Raw genomic sequence first — 17902 nt, 5'->3', positions numbered from 1 at the left:
TCTCTTTTTGTATTTTTTAAGGAAGCAACAAATGAACTAAAAGTGGCAGCGAGCAACACATTAGTGGCTCTGGCACGCTGCTATTTCGGTGAGGTGATGTATGAGCTTCAATGTCATCTGAATCCACTGAAGCTGTCTGACGTGTTCACTTTGATTACGCTGGGCAACCTATCATCAGCCTATCGTAGGTCAACTTCCATCTTTTGTTTCAAAGTTATTGTCTTCCATTTAAGGACAGAGGTTCACGCTCTGTACAGCTACACAGAGTGCTATTTGGGGGGCATGAGATGAACTGCTGTGGCTGGTTCCAGTTGCTAGACCATGAGCTATCCACACCAAGGTGCAAGCTCTTATGCCCCATTTGAAGTTCTTAAAGGACAGGATTGAGGAAAATCAGGTCTAGTGGAGCTCTTCTCCATTCCATTTCTCATCCCTCCCCAGTGCTCTCTCTCCTACTCTGGGAGAGGATTGGGCATCTGGCACAGCTGCACATTGGTGGAGAATGCTCCTCCTCAGGGTAAATCCCCCACTGATTTTTTACTTCTGCCTTATCATTTGTGTACGCAGCACAAAATGACCTAGGAGCCCATAGCATCCGACCCAGCGGTGTTTCTAAATGCGATAGTAAGAAGGCAGATAACAGTCAATTGTCTGTCTTCCTTTTCTTCTGGTCCTTCTTTTCAGCACTCAAGTGCATTCCTTTTGTGGGAATGACCCTGTACGGCATGAGCTCCATGCGGATGTTAGACGACGAGAGCAGGCTGATGCAACAATTTTGTGGTGGTAAGTGCCAGCACTTATTGTAGATGTCCAAAATGGATATTTAGGGGCCTTGGTACAGAGTTAAGTGACTGATCGTTTACAAACAGGCTCTGAACTGGATTGTACCAGGGGCTGAGTCCTCATGCTCCTGTGGCACTCAGTGGAGTTGAGAGTACTCCTTACTTTGCTGGAGGTGCTGAGCATTTGTAAGTTCAGGCCCTTTATGACTTGTGGCTATTTTAAAAATAAACAAAAGCTGATGCTGCCCATGTGCCAGGAAACTCCTGGGGGAGAATGTGCAGGCAACAGACTGAATTACATTTAAAAATGTCCCGTTTTCCACCCCTCCACCCATTCCTCCTCTTTAGTTGCTTAATTATCATCTCCTTTCACCCTCTTTCTCTGTCCTCTGGTCTTCTCCACTTCTCTCTTCCTTTGCTTTTTAGTTGATGCTCAAGTAAGGCCACGTCTACACTATGCAGAAGATCAATGCTGCTGCAGTTGATCACCAGGGTCCAAATGAGCAGGTCTAGTGAAGACCCACTAATTCGAACTGAGTGGGTGCTCCCGTTGGCACCGGTAGTCCTGCTTCTCATGAGGAATAACACTCCTGTCAACCTTCCACTGTGTGGACAGTCTGAAAACACGATTTAAGATACATCAACTCCAGCTACATAATTAACATAGCTGGAGTTGCGTACCTTAAGTCAACTTTCCCCTTTAGTGTAGATCAGGCCTAAGGGATTAATCCTACACCTTTGAGATAAATGGGAATTTTGCCATTAGCTTCATAGAACATAGGATTGAGCCTTAATTTTCCTTTCAAGGGCAGCGGGTGCATCTAATTTTAGGGCAAAATGCTGTCAAATCTCAGTATAGCTAATAGGAGTTAGGGGCACTGAACATCTTTCAGACAAACTGTAACCCAACAGGAAATCATACAGTTTTAGGGCTAAATAAGCAATAACTGCAGAGGACATGAATCATTCAGAAAACAGCTGGTCAAAATATTTTGGTTTTGTATTACATTTTTCATATTTTTTCCAAGTTGATGGAATATTAAACTGAAAAAATGTCAATGACAGTTTTAATCAGGATGTGTTCAGTGTTTTTGTGCAGCTAAAAAGGTGGCTGAAATTTGTTGATTTTTGAAACATGTGAATGATCTTTGTAATTTGAAATTTTGAAAAAAACAAGAGTAAACACTTTTAATTTAATTTCAACTACCTTTACAATCAGCTCTAATTAAGAGGTAACAAGGGAGAAAAAAAATATGTTTTCAAATGATGGGAATTAAAAAGAGATGGAGAGAGACAAAAGAGAAGAAAGCCTTTTGAGAAACAAGAAACGGAAAGGAGGGAAGAGAAATCATTCAAAACTGTTATTGGATTTCATCAGCTGTTCCTGAATTGGGAATGGAATTGTAATAAACTACAAGCCTGGGTGTGTCCACTGATAAAACAACGTATCCTTATTACTAGTGCATCCTTTTCATATTGCCTGTCTTTTTTCCTTCCATGCAGTTCTGGAAAAATGGTCAAGGGCAGTAAATGTATATTTTAGTAACTGGGAAAAGTGGCCATTTCCCAAAATGGGTAAATCTCAGTTCTGTGATGAAATTCTTCCCCTCTATCGTCATGTGACAAGCAAATGGACCACATGTGAAGATTTGGAGGTGAGAATTGTAGGCTTTCTAAACCTTTATGAGAAATTGTATTGTTAAATTCTCTGTGTATGGCACTCTTTGTGATGATGGAGTTCAATGGCAGGTTCTTTGGGATAGAACGGAGTATGATGTAAAACATTTAAAAAAGATTATAATGTCACAATCTCATGGAAATTCTGTCTGTACATAGTGTACATAGATTCCAGTTTTGTCACCTGACATGCAGATGAATATAGGAGAATGGGCTAAATTCATTCCTGGCAGATGTCTATTCAGTTCCAGTAGAGTTACAGCAGGAATGAGTTGGTTTAGTGTGCATACTAATCTGGGGAAATATCCCACTTGGGAAAGTTGTGAGGTGCAGTAGAATATAATTCTGAAACCAACACCATAGCTGTGTCTAGAATGGAAAAACTTGCCAGCTGTCTACACTGGCTGCTTGAATTTCCGGAAAAGCACTGACGATCTCATGTAAGATCGTCACTGCTTTTCCGGAAATACTATGCTGCTCCCGTTCAGGCAAAAGTCCTTTTCCGAAAGACTTTTGCGCAAAAGGGCCAGTGTAGACAGCACAGTAGTGTTTTCTGCAAAAAAGCCCCGATCGCGAAAATGGCAATTGGGGCTTTTTTGCGGAAAAGCGTGTCTAGATTGGCCACGGACGCTTTTCCGCAAAAAGTGCTTTTGCGGAAAAGCATCCTGCCAATCTAGACGTGCTTTTCCGAAAATGCTTTTAACGGAAAACTTTTCCGTTAAAAGCATTTTCGGAAAATCATGCCAGTGTAGACGAAGCCATGCATGAGTCTTAACTCTTTACCAGGAAATATTGAGATAGGGCTGTTTCAACAGTGGAAAAGGGAAATTGCACTCGTCAGAAGTAGAAAAGATGGGCCCATTGCATGATATTGAATGAATTTGTAGGAACATAAATTCTGTGTCTCTATGTAGCTCAAGCAGGCCATTATCAAAGCCCTTGGTACTATGATGAGCCTCCTCCTGCATAAAGAAGAGCATCAAGATAAGGTGTTCGAACAGATCCCATGGCTTCTTGAGCAATATAAAGAGGATGTTAATGTTTTTCATGTCACCAAGGTGAGATACTTATTAAAATAACTATCAATGTGTGCGCATAGGTGAACTGCACTAGCTGCTACCAGTGGCGTTTCCTGGTCTACATAGTGACTTGTTAGATAATAGATAAACACACAAGTCTTGATTTTATAGACATGGTGACCCAGGTGACAAGTTTTGTAGGTAAAAGCCTCTCATGAAAAGTATCTTCTGTTTCTGGAGATGATAAGGAGGTAAGAAACAAAACACCTTTTCCCTCCCCCCCCCCCCCGCCCCATAAGATACTCCCTCCTTGTGATTTACTGGTACATCCTATCAACTCTGTGTCTCTCTTTTAGATTATAAATAAACTCCTCAGAGCAGGGGCTGCTGTGTGTTGTCTCTGGGCAGTATTAAGTAAACTGCCAGTAGCTGAAAATTAATACTAAGAAGGCCTGAAGTGCATTGCTTTAGATTATATAACTAGATAGATATAAAATCACTGTCTATTTCATCTACCGTTGTGTACAGGGCTGTTGTAGCTGTGTTGGTTCAAGGATATTAGAGAGACAAGGTGGGTGAGATAATATAATTAAAGATATTATTTCACCCACCTTGTCTCTCTTATTTCATCTACCCTCAGTATCACATGACCAAGGTAACTCTTGTCTGCTGATAGTGAGAGGATGGAGTGAGGGCAGTTGGCTTCAGTGGTATGATTGAGCATGCTCAGTCTCTGTGAGCTGGCTCAGTACAAGCCAAGCAGCAAATCCAGGGCCACAACCCTGCTGCCCTTCCCCCCTCCCCACTTCCTCCATGGTTTACTCCCAATCTATGTTGGCTTTCTGGTCCAGAATATGTGGTTGCTTTTGGGATTGGAATGCCCATGACTTTGAGGGAATCAATGTCTCATGGACTTGACTAAAAGTATCAGAGGACTACACAAGAGCCTAAATGTAGTAAAATATGTAGATTTCATCAGAGCTATCCTGGAAGCTTCAAGCAGCAAAGAAGAAAAGTGTGTAGGTACAGGAAGGAGTTAGACTGTCATCTCATTATCAATAGCCTGGAAGAGAACATAAAATCATCATTGATAAAATTGGCAGATGAAATAAACATTGGGGAGTGGTAAATAATGGAAAGGACAACTCACTGATTCAGAGTGATATAGATCATTTGGTAAACTGGGTGCTAACAATAAATGTGCATTTAAATATGGCTGAATGTAAATAGATGCATCTAGGAACAAAACAATGTAGGTGATACATACATGTTGAGGGATGCTTCCTGAGAAACAGTAACTCTGAAAAATATTTTGGGAAACTTGGTGAATACTCAGCTGAACATGAGCTACAAATGCGATGCTGTGGCCAAAAAAGCTGAAGTGATACTGGGATGCATACATGGGGAAATCTCAAGGAGGAATATAGTGGGAAATGCAAAGTTCATTTCCACACTAGAACTGACCAACAGATATTGGTAGATACCCCTGATACCGGCTTCCTGTGAGAAGAGTGCCTTCCACACCCTGCTTGGCTTATAGCAATTCAGCAGGATGCCATTTGGGCTGCACAGAGCCTCAGCCACTTTTCAGCAGCTCACGAACCAAATATTGCAAACTTATATGCAATATACAGCCGTGTGCATTAAGAATATTGTCATCCACAGCACCAGCTGGGGGAAACACCTCTGACATCTTAGCAAGGTATTGTAAGCCCCAATAGATGCAGGACTCACTGTGAATCCAGCCAAGTGCCATCTTAGTGAACACAGTAGGAAGGGGAAAACTATAGCTCCTTGATAAATAAGGTCTAAGGCTTGTGTGACTGCCCCACCTCCCTGACAAAGAAACAGGTGCCACAATACTTCAGACACAGTGGCTGCTTAGTACTCAACTTCATCACACTGGCACCCTATTATTGGACCTGATGAAGAACACCCAATCACAGAAAGTCCAGTAATCAGAAGACTGTGAGGAAGCCTTCCAGGCCCTGTGAAAACAGCTGAACCAAGAGCTGGTCCTATCCCATCCAACTTCACAAAGCCTTCTATCCTTCAAATGGAGGTCTCGGAGGTAGGACCAGGAGTGGTACTATCTCAAGAAATAGGTGGGAAGGAGCACCAGATCCTTTATCTCAGCTGCAAGCTGTTCTCCTGAGAGACCTGCCGCCCTACTATAGCAAGGGAGGCCCTGGCCATGAAGTGGGTGATCTACACCCTGGGGGTATGTCTACACTACAAAGTTAATTCGAACTAACGGCTGTTAGTTCGAATTAACTTTGATAGGCGCTACACTAGCGCTCCGCTAGTTCGAACTTAATTCGAACTAGCGGTGTGCTTAGTTCGAACTAGGTAAACCTCATTGAACGAGGACTAAGCCTAGTTTGAACTTACTAGTTCGAATTAAGGGGTGTGTAGCCCCTTAATTCAAACTAGTGGGAGGCTAGCCCTCCCCAGCTTTCCCTGGTGGCCACTCTGGCCAACACCAGGGAAACTAGTCTGCCCCCCTTCCGGCCCCGGACCTCTTAAAGGGGCACAGGCTGGCCAGCACCCAGCTAGCAGACCCTGCACCTGGCACGGCTCGAGCCAGCCTCCCGCTGCCACCCAGCCATCCCCCTCTTCCCGGGACCAGGCTGGCGGCTCTCGGGAGCCTGCCCAGGACCGCACCCGCCTGGTTTAGTGCGGACATCATGGACCTCGTCCACGACCTCCGCACTAGGCACAGGAAAGTGGCCGTCTAGGGCAGGAGAGCTGCCAGCCTGGCCACCTAGGAGCAGGTGTGCATGAAAATGAAGGTGGTCCACTGAGACCCCCAACCCTGAGCCCTGAGCTTACAATGGGCGTATTGGGTCATACCAAAGGTCCATCTAGCCCAGTAGCCTGTCTGCCGACAGTGGCCAACCCTAGAGACCCTGGAGGGGATGGACCGAAGACAGTGATCAAGCCATTTGTCTCGTGCCATCCCTCTCCAGCCTTCCACAAACTTTGGGCAGGGACACCACTCCTACCCCCTGGCTAGTAGCACTCCATGGACCCAACTTCCATCACTTTATCTCACTTCTCTTTAAACTCTGTTCTAGTTCTAGCCGTCACAACCTCCTGCAGCAAGGAGTTCCACAGGTTGAATCTTTGCTTTGTGAAGAGCACCTTTCTGTTAGTAGTTTGAAGCCTGCTACCCATCCTTTTCCTTTGGTGTCCTCTAGTCCTTCTATTATGGGGACTAATGGAGAACTTTTCTTAATGCACCCTCTCCACCCCACTCATGCTTTTATGGACTTCTATCCTATCCCCCCTCAGTCTCCTCTTTTCTAAGCTGAGAAGTCCCAGTCTCTTTAGCCTCTCTTTATATGGGACCTGTTCCAAACCTCTGATCATTGTAGTTGCCCTCCCCTCTCCCACCCTCTCTCTTCCCCTCTCCCACCTCCTTTTCCCAGTCTCCCCGAGTTTTGTTCAATAAAGAGAGATTCTATTTTTGACCACACGTTTTCTTTATTTTGTACATCAGGAAGGGGGGCTAGGGAAGGGTAAGTGGAAGGAGGTGACGGAGGAATGGGGTACGAGCCCCCGATGGGGAGGACTGGGCTGGCTCTGCGTGCTTCTGGGGGTGGAAGCTCTCCTGCAGCCCCCCAATTGCTCCTTCTCCCCAGATGGCAGCCTGCGGCAAGTACAGCCAGGCTGATGGCCGAGTGCTGTGATGTGCCCAGTGTGGGCACTCAGAGCACTCCAAGCCAGGACTGCTTTGCAAGAGGGGCACCCCTGAGAACTGTCTGTCCGGGGTGGGGGTCGGGTCCCTTTAAGCACAGCCCTCGGCTAGCCTGAGGCAGCAGCTCCACGCTCTAAGTCCTCATCTGATGCCCTGCCGGCACTGCTTCCGGCTATCCTTAAGCCCGGTTCAGGGTCCACTTAATGTGGACATGCTAGTTCGAATTGGCAAAACGCTAATTCGAACTAGTTTTTTTAGTCTGGATGCATTAGTTCGAATTAGCTTAGTTCGAATTAACTAATTCGAACTAAGTTAGTTCGAATTAGCGCTGTAGTGTAGACATACCCTGGGATATTCTGTACTGGGGAAGCCCTTTCAACTGGTCACCAACCATGCACCCCTCAGATGGATTAATAACATGAAGGACACCAGTGCCTGAATCATGAGGTAGTACTTCCCGCTCCAACCCTATGACTTCTGTATGTTACGCTGGGCCAGGGAAGGCTCATGCAAACACAGACTTCTCCCAAGTGGAAGGAGACGATGAAGAGGAAGGTCCACCAATGGACACCCTCTTAAGGGGGAGTGTTTGTGACAGAGGATACCCCCCATGCATGGTTCAGCGGGGGCTAATCATGATCTGTGGGCTATGCCCCTTCATACTTGCTGGGAATGCTCCAACTGGAACCAGGATATAAAAGGGAGCAGCTCAGTTCTGTCTAGGCTGACAGCTGAAGGGAGCAGAGGTGCTTTGCAGGCTTTTGTGGAGGGACTGCCAGTGCCCTAGGATGCAGAAACCAGCCAGCCTGTGGTTCCAGTTGACCCCCCCACAACCATCCAATGCCACAGATGGAGGAGAGACCACGGAGTTACTGAGATGACCTGCTGCAGAAGAATGGTGGGAAGCAATCTATGTGAACTAAGCATTATTGAGTTGAGGTATTAGTCTTTGACTCTGCATGTTTTGGAAGAAACCCCATTGAGCTGCAAGACAAGGCCCTGGGCTGGGACCCTGTGGAGTAGGTAGAGCCTGGTGGAGAAGGGCTGGCCACTAGGCAACACTGGTTTGCCCCAAAGGGTGGTTGAGCACTAGGTTGCACGGTCGTACCTAGAAGGGCTTGGGTCGTTGAGCTGAAGAGCCTCATTAAAGGGCTGCTGCACTGACCCTGACTATTAGGCAATGCTGCTCTAAGAACCAGGCCTGCTATGGTGGTTGGGGAGACTAGGTCACTTGGGCTGCCTTAGTTTTTTAACTCCTCCACAACCTGATACCATCCAAACAGGGTGGACCTACCCTGTGACAGGTGACTTACTTACAGTCTATAATAGCTGCATGGGGAAATATATGTAATGACCTAGCAGAGAAAGGCATGACATGATCCAGTGGCTACAAACTGAAACAGGAGACATTCAGATGGGAAATAAGGTCTACCTTTTCAGTGGTGGGATATTAGCCATTCAAACCATTTACCAAGAGTCAAGGGGATCATTTTAAAATCAAGATTGGATTTTTTTCTGAAAGTTCTGCTTTAGGAATTATTTTGGCAATTTCTAAGGCCTGTGTCATACAGAAGGCCTGACTAGTTGATGACAATCATCCCTTTTGGCCTTGGAATCTATGAATTCCATGAACCTGCTTCAGTCATTGCATATTGCTCCTTTGTATGCCCACCTTCTAACTTTCACCCTCTGTTGTAGAGTCTGAGGCAGCTCTTGGAAGTCGCTGGTGAATATAAGATCCTTCTACCTGAAGGGAAATTTCAAGCCATCTGCAGTGCTCTGCACGACCGGGTGAGGGGAACTTGTTCTTGTATCACTTGAGCTTAAGCACAGCAGATCTGAAGCATATTAAGAATAAACATCTTTTGAATGCTAGTGAAGAGCCCGGAGACCTTCTCATGCCTTATTGGTTTCTGCTGGCTTAAGAATAAGCAGATAGTGGTCTCATTTTATTAGCTAAAATCCAGCTCAGTTTGTAAAGCAATTTTAGCATAAGCCAGTTATTAGAGGGAGTTAGAGTTATATAGTAAAAACTGATCCCATCCAAATGGGGAGGACCTATCCTGTGACAGGGTGACTTAATTGCAGTCTATAATATCTATGTGGGGAAACATATGTAATAATCTAGCAGAGAAAGGCATAACGTGAGCCAATAACTAGAAAATGAAGCTGGACAAATTCAGACTGCAAATAAGGCCGACATTTTTATGGTGGAATAATTAACCATTTGAACCAGTTACCAAGGGTCAAGTCTTGATTCAATTAGCTCTGCTGCTAAAAACACTTTGAAAGCAGGAACTTCTGTTATCCAGTGTATCGGTCATTGTTTCTAATTCTTGTTGTGCAGTCAGTACCATTTCTTTTGGCTTCAGAGCTCTATTTGGAAAGGTAGGAAGTGAGTGCTTAGAAATTAATTGAGCATCTTCTTTTCAGTTGCTTGTTCTGATTAGTTTTCCTTTGATCACTTCTCTTCTTCCCACAGATCTGTTCTCCAACTCAGCAGCTCATCATGGAAAATCAAATGGAGCTGTGCTATTGTATCCTACTGCTAGGTAGGGGAAGAGACTCCAAATTACACAGTAGTTTCCTTGTAACTTCCTTCTTTTGTAGGTGTGGTAAGAATGAGCTTTCAGTTGTTAGTGAGGATGTGATTTCTTCCTTTGCAGCCCGTTCTTCTCCTGATGACCTCATAGCATTTCTGCACTCGCAGCTGAAGATTGAGAATGAGACTGTTCGTGTGGCAACCCTGAATCTGCTCACAGCTATTATTGGTGCTGACTGTAAGTAACACAGGAGTAACTGTGACTGCTGCGATCATCGCCATCGTGCTGGGGGTTGAGTTGGGGACATCCAGAGCTAAAAGCATGAGCTGCTATAGGTTGATCTAAAGAACCAAGGCTTTGCAGGCATGGTAGGGCTATAACATACTCATCATCTCTGCAAATGGGGCACAGAGGATCTGTAACACAGGGGCGGATATAGGGCAGGGCGAGCGGGGTGGCCGCCCCGGGTCCCGCGCTTCAAAAAGCCCCGCGCACGCGGCGTGGTGCCACCGCGCATGAGCATGGCGTCACTGTGCATGCGCCGTGGCAAAGGGGGGCCCCGCGGAATTATGCTGCCCGGGGCCCCGCAAAACGGTCATCTGCCCCTGCTGCAACACATAGAGTCATATAGTCATAGATTATTAGAACTGGAAGGGACCTTGAGAGGTCATCAAGTCCAGTCCCCTGCCCTCATGGCAGGACCAAGCACTGTCTAGATCATCCCTGATAGGTGTCTATCCAATCTGCTCTTAAATATCTCCAGTGGTGGAGATTCCACAACTTCCCTGGGCAATTTTTCACAGTGTTTAACCAACCTAACAGTTGGGACGTTTTTCCTAATGTCCAACCTAAACCTCCCTTGCTGCAATTTAAGCCCATTGTTTCTTGTCCTATCATCAGAGGCCAAAGAGAACAATTTTTCTCCCTTCTCCTTGCGACACCCTTTTAGATGCATGCTCACCAGAGGGTTGGAAATTCACTAAAGGGACCCAGTGCTGCTCTAAGTTACTCCCATGTGGTCACACAGAAATCAACAGGGTTAATTAAGTGCTGAATGTAGCCTAAAATATTTTCAAGGTACAAATACAAATGTAATCTTGTGGCGGATGCATGTTAATAATAATGAGATAAAAACAAAATAGTACTCCTGACTGAATAAGTATTAGACACTCTAGAATAGATTCCGAATTCTGCTATACTGGTGGTAAACACAGACTAACTTCACTGACCTCCATTTGTCTAACTCTCTCACAATATTTCCATCAGGATAGTATGATGGTGCTATTTACAGAAGTGGAAATACTTCAGACTTAGACTGGTGTAACTGAGATCAGAGTCTGGTCCTATATTTTCCCCGCTGATTCTGTATATGAGTGAAGCTTGGTAGTACTCTTAAATAGGGCACAGGACACATTCTAATGTGGAGCATGAGTGTTTGGAACAAAGATATACTATATTGCACACTTCTCCTTATCTTTCAGTGCCTGAGACAAGAGTTAGAAAGTTTCTGATTGTGAAGGCAGTGAAATCTGCTCTCAGTGATCAGAGTGCTAAGGTAAGATTGTGTGTGGAATAGTGGTATTGCTGTTAATATCTGGGAAGTATTTCACTCAGTGGAGAGTCTGGCAACGAGACACATTTTTAGGCTGAGATTATTAATAGGGTTTCAATTAATCACAGTTAACTAAAAATTAATGCGATTAAAAATTGAAATTTATTACATATTTTTGTGGTTTTTTACATTTTCAAATATATTGATTTCAATTACAACACAATGACAAGTGTGTACTATGCACTTTATATTATTTTTATAACAAACATTTGCATTGTAAAAATGACAAAAGAAATAATATTTTTCAATTCATCTCATAGAAGTGATGTAGAGCAATCTCTTTAGCGTGAAAATGCAACTTACAAATGTAGATATTTTTTGTTAACTGTAATGAAAGAATGTAAAACTTTAGAGTCTACAAGTCCATTCAGACCTACTTCTTGTTCAGCCAGACACTAAGACAAACAAGTTTGTTTCCATTTATAGGAGAAAATGCTGCCTTTTTCCTAATTACAGTGTCACCTGAAAGTGAAAACTGGCATTTGCATGGTACTTCTGTAGCCAGTGTTGCAAGGAATTTACATAACAGATGTGTTAATCATTTGTACTTCAGCCACTATTCCAAAGAGATAAAAGAAAAAGCAAAAGGACTCTCATCTCCTGTCTCATATTGCATGCAGAAGAGATAATAATAACTCGTGCATAATCTCTACCCTTGCAGGTGAGGATGGCAGCTCTCCATTTTGTCCTGAAGCTGCTCAGTTCAGGAAGTGTGGAGAATTGTGCAGCAGGGGATATGGTCGCCTATGTATTCGGAGAGTTCGATGTGTCCACCAGAAATCTGGTAAGGAGAGTTCTTAACACGTAGGACTCAGTTCTGCCATTCTGGCATGCTGATTGTTCCCCTTGACTTCAGTGGGAGCTTTGGATGCTCAAGGATGCAGCTGGACTGAAGGATTAGAGCTAGAATCTGATCAGTGATATTCGTGTAAAACCAGGGTAATGCCCCTGACTTCAGTGGCATTATTTTGGATTTACACAAGTGTAACAGAGACCAGAATCTGATTCTGGATATTTCTATCTGACAGTGCGACCTACATTACTTAGACCTCGGGCAAGTCAGTGAAAATTCTGACAACACAATCTTTCAGTGAAATGCTCTTGTATAAGGAAGCACATCTTTTTTATAAATAGACTCTCCAAAGAACACAATGGTGCCCAATCCTGTGGCTGCTGAAGCATACATAAACTATTAGCAAAACACTGAAGTTATGCAGCCTACATCAAGATGTCTAGAACCTGGAAAAGTTTGCTGCACACGTCATTCTCTGTTCTATGTGTACTAGTTCAAAATCTTTTCAATGGGTATTTCCAGCTATGGGCAGAGTCATGGACTCCAGACACAGAGTTCCATGATGGGATCCATGATATACATTAACTTTACAGTAAGTTGTTGAGGATCTTAGCTCTGCCTGGCCCTTTAGCTACCAAGTGGGAGCTTATGGCAGTACTCACCAACTGCCTCTTTTTCATCCTACCCATCTCAAAGAAAGTAGGAGGCAACTCTTTCTCATCAGGCCACATTTGCTCTTATTTAAACTGAAATCAGTAGAGCTGATCAATATTTAGTTTGGTGTAAGGAAGAACAGAATTTAGCCTATAGATAGACTCACATTCACTATGCACAGAATGATCAAGCTGCTTGGGGCATCAGAACAAACAGAATGGCTCCCTCTAGGTTCTGCATATTTATTTCCACTGGGCAGAGTCTGAGTGGCTCTCCTCAGAGATAAAAAGAAGAAATGTTCTTTTTTGAAAAATTTTTTGAAAAGAGTTCAGGGAACTCTTTTATAGAATCATAGAACGATAGGGCTTGAAGAGAATTCAGGAAGTCATCGAGTCCAACCCCCTGCTAAAAGCAGAACCAATTCCAACTAAATCATCTCAGCCAGGGCTTTGTCAAGCTGGGACTGAAAAACCTCTAGGGATGGAGATCTCACCACCTCCCTCAGTAACCCATTCCAGTGCTTCACCACCCTCCTCGTGAAATCGTTTTTCCTAAGATCCACCCCCCCACACACAACTTGAGACCACTGCTTCTTGTTCTGTCATCTGTCACTACTGAGAACAGCCTCTCTCCATCTTCTTTGTGTCCCCTTGTGCTGGGGTTTTCCTAAGCCTGGGTTCTGACCCACCAGTTAGGTGTTTCTGTTATTCTCTTCCCTTAAGAATCTCCATCATTCGAGGTTTTTAATGCCAGGCTTGGCAAAGCCATGGCTGGAATAATTTAGTTGGGGCTGGCCCTGCTTTGAGCAGGGGGTTGGACTATATGACCTCCTGAGCTCCCTTCCATCCTTAATCCATGATTTTATGATTTGTGCACTCCTAATGCAATGGAAAAGCTCTCCTAGGTCAATATTCAGAAAGGCTTTGTAAGAAATAGACACCGATTCTACAGCCAGTGTTTTCCCACTAGCTAGTAAATGCTATGTATCTATCTCATAGCAGGGGACATTTTATGCCAGTGGTGGACTGAGATCTAGTTTTTCCAGTATAGTTAACACTACATGGACAGGAAAGAAAATCATCAGCGCAGTAACCAAATTCAAGAGGACCAGTGAGAACTGATCACCTCTCGTAAAAGGAATGAATTAGTATTGAGTTAAGCTCTGTGTATGGAAACTCATTCACCAAAGACTTCCTGCTCTTCAGACATAAACAGAATAGTTTGAAGAGCTGAGGGGAGGGGAGTTAGGTGCAACGTTGGTATGAAAATAAAGTTATAAAAGGAGCTGGGCTGGGGAGACTTCTCTGCTCTAAATAAAAAGAAATGCTCCTCTCTGTCATTTGCCACTCAGCATGGGAGAAGCTGTCCAGGAAAGAGAACACAGCACCGGACCCCAAACTGCATGCAATGTGCTAGACAGCTGCCATCAGACAGTCTACAGAAGCCCTCACATACACAGAGCCAGACTCATCTCTCATGTAACTCCTTTGGCTTTGATGGAGTTACGTACACCAGAGGTGAATCTGGTCCCTGGGACTTGTATAGACAAGGGTCTCTTTTTGGAGACATATAAATCTTTTGCTATATGGAAGTTAAATGCTTTGGAGAGGGATTTTAGTGACAATCAAACCTATTTAAAAGAAACGTTTGGGAGGGATTTTCTGGTACTAACTTTGTCCATTCTCCTGCTTTGCCAACAGCTACTAGAGACCTGGCTCAGTTCAGGGCAGGAGTGGGAGAGAGAAAGGGCCTTGCAGGCCAGTGTCTGGCTGCTAACTGCCTATCAGGAGATAGTTAATAGCACAGTGAGTATAGTTCTACTCTTCCTTGAGCTGACTTCCCAACTTCTATCAAATCTGACATTCAACGTGAATGCATGAGAAATTCTACTAGGCCTGCAGCTGGGGCCTCAAAGTGAGTAAGATCCCTCTGCTTCCATAAGAGAAAGGTTTCCATAATAGTGCTGTGACAGCACTCAGGCCAGACTGTAAGAAACAGGGCAGGCAGTTCCCCAGACTAGTGATTTTATAATTAGATTCACCAAACCAGTAAGAAAAGAGCTTCTACTCTGGTTAACAAAATACCAAACAATAGTACCCTTTAGGCATTCCAGACCTTGGTTCCCATCTAGACAACTAAGTCTAATATAATCACCAATCACAAAGGACTAGACACTTATCCTTAGGTTCATATGAATCACAGGTCTTCCCTAAATATCAGCCAATCCTTAATAACGGAATATCAGATTTGTTGTTAAAAGGAAAAAGAAGAGAGTTACAAATGGTTAAGTGATAGATAGTTGTTAAAATGACTTTCACTTTTCATAGTTCAGGATCACAACCATGGTGGAATAAACGGCTGGCTTGTAAAAGTCTCTCTGGAATCATGCTAACCGGTCAACATCCAAAGCCAGTTTAGATGCAAAGGCTGTTAGTTTTTCCATGCATTTCCCAGACTATTCCAAATAATTATTTGGAAGATCTATGTCCTATGGCTTACACGTCCCCTGTTCAAAGTTTAAGCAGACTGGAGAGAGAAGATCAGTCCCATAACTTGTCTTTTATAGCTATTCTAGCCGGTTGGCAAGCCTCCTCACAGAAATTGTCGAAGCAGGATCTCTCCCTGAGAAAGAATAGGTCATGCAGATCTCCTGTCGTACTTTGTTTTGAAGTTAATTTTCTATTTCCTACGCATACACTGGTAAATGGGTGATAGTCATTCACATAAAGTAATTAGCCGATCGTAGTCTTCCATTACAACACAGATAGTTAAGCTGAAGGCAATGTACAAACTATTTTCTTGTACTATCTTCTATCTTTGATCTTAAGGTTAACTGAAGACAGTTGCATATAATTAAGGCAATTAAGACATGAAAAGGAATTGGAATCTACAAGCTAATTTGGTTATGTTAAACTTCTAGCAAGATATAAATACAGACAATAATACATAACATCTACCTTTCATATCTATTACCAAAATGCATAATGTTGGTGATCGCTAGTCTAGGACTTTTCTTTGGGTACGTCTAGACTACAGGGTTTTGTCGACAGAAGTTTTGTCGACAGTATCTGTCGACAAAACTTCTGTCGACAAAGAGCGTCTAGACACATTCAGTTCTGTCGACTAAACAAGCTGCTTTGTCGACAAAACCCTGTAGTCTAGACACAACCCTACATGCAATAACACCTTCTGTCGACAGAACTCTGTCGACAGAAGGTGTTATGCCTCGTAAAATGAGGTTTACCAGCATCGACAAAACTGCTGAGTTCTGTCGACGTTATGTTGACAGAACTCAGCGGTAGTGTAGACGCAGGTATAGTTTTGTCGACAAAAGTCCACTTTTGTCGACAAAACTCAGTAGTCTAGACACACCCTTTGAAATAACATAGAAGTGACTTGTCTTGATACAATTGCAGTGCCGCTTGTTAAGTTATTGTGGTCACACATAGGTTGGCTGTGTCAGTGTCATAGATGCATTCCTATACTCTCAGGCTGTTAAAGTTGAAGCAAAATGCAGGACAATGTAGCACTTTAAAGACTAACAAGATGGTTTATTAGATGATGAGCTTTCGTGGGCCAGACCCACTTCCTGATCTGAGGACGTGGGTCTGGCCCACGAAAGCTCATCATCTACTAAACCATCTTAAAAAATAAATCAATAAATAAATAAATCTTGTTAGTCTTTAAAGTGCTACATTGTCCTGCATTTGCTTCAGCTACTCCAGACTAACACAGCTACATTTCTATCGCTGTTAAAGTTGAATTTCTATTTCTATTTAATCGGATAAGAACATAAAACATGAATGGCCATTCTGGATCCCCCAGACAAATGGTTCATGTAGCCTGTCTTCTGACAGTGGTGGGTGTTATATGCATCAGAGGGAACAAACAGAACAAGGCAATTGTTGAGTGATCTCTCCCCTGTTGTCCAGTCCCAGCCCCAGGCAGTCAGAGATATAGGGACACCCATATCATGCATCTCTGATCATCTTATATGGCTCTATCAAACCCCCCTGTAAGCATCTCTTTTCTAAGATGAATGGTCCCAGTCCTTTTAACTTCTCCTTGTATGACTTGTCCCATATCCCATATCATTTTTGTTGCTTTTCTCTGAACTTTTTCCAATTATAACCTAACTTTATTTAAGTTGGAGGACTACAATTGCTTGCAATATTCAAGGTGTGGGTGTACCATGGATTTGAAACAGTGGCATGATGATATTTATCATATTATTATTCATCCCTTTTCCTAGTGGTTCCTAACATACCATTAGCATTTTTAACTGCAGCTGCATGTTGAACAGATGTTTTTAGAGGACTATCCACAATGACTCTGAGATTTTTCTTGAGTGCTACAGCTAAGTTAGACCCCATCAATTTGCATGTACAACAAGGATTATGTTTTCCAATGTGCCGTACCCAGGTACAGTAATGGAGTTCACAATAAGGAAGGCAAATAATGTCCAGTATAGCCGGAGAACTTTCATTCTTCATTCTTTTAAAATTAGCCTCAGGAAACTTTTGATCAGTTTGGATCGCTGATTGGGCTGTTAGCACCATATACCTGTGCTTCACTTACAACATCGCGTCAGTGGGTGGTTGACTGTATCAACTGTCTTCTCAATATACAAGGTGAGGAGACCATGAGCAGGTGTAAGTAACTCTTCACTTTCTTTCATTGTTGTAATGACCATTTTTTCCATCTGTAATTCTTTCTGTCTTGTTAGCGACACTTATATAACAGAACGATTGGGGCCTTGTAAGTACATTGCTGGAAGAGAACTGCACAAATAATAAATAATCTGCAAATATTAGAGGGTGGACAAAATATAGCACACAGGCCAGATCTGCCCTTCTCCCCAGAATTTCTGTCTGGAGCGCTCAGCTGATTAGCAAGCATGCCAGCAGCATGTGTTCAGCTGCCCCTCTCCGACCTTGCTCCATCCTATCTGCTGCTAGTGGTGTGTGGAGGGGAGGTGAGCAGGGAGACATGCAGAAATCAGGGTGACCCTTTTGCCCCTGTCATCATCTCTGCAGAGCAGAGTTTGGGGAGAGGGACACATACAATAGTGCTGCTCCAGTCTGAAGTATGGTGAGTAACGGAGTGCCTATCTAAAGAGGCA

At 43.6% G+C, this 17902-nt stretch overlaps 1 long non-coding RNA gene across 1 annotated transcript; it reads left to right on the top strand.

Moving 5' to 3' along the window:
* Nucleotides 1–8852: 8852 nt before the first annotated feature.
* On the top strand, nt 8853–9958 carry LOC149523316 (uncharacterized). The gene is made up of 3 exons (XR_016347192.1): nt 8853–8969; nt 9661–9730; nt 9845–9958. It is a non-coding gene; the product is annotated as an uncharacterized LOC149523316 (long non-coding RNA).
* Nucleotides 9959–17902: the final 7944 nt, after the last annotated feature.

This window comes from Pelodiscus sinensis, chromosome 18 (genome assembly GCF_052426305.1).
Source record: "Pelodiscus sinensis isolate ZL-2025 chromosome 18, ASM5242630v1, whole genome shotgun sequence".
Lineage (NCBI taxonomy): Eukaryota > Metazoa > Chordata > Testudines > Trionychidae > Pelodiscus > Pelodiscus sinensis.
Note: the sequence above shows the minus strand (reverse complement) of the source record. Positions and strands in the feature narration are given on the sequence as shown.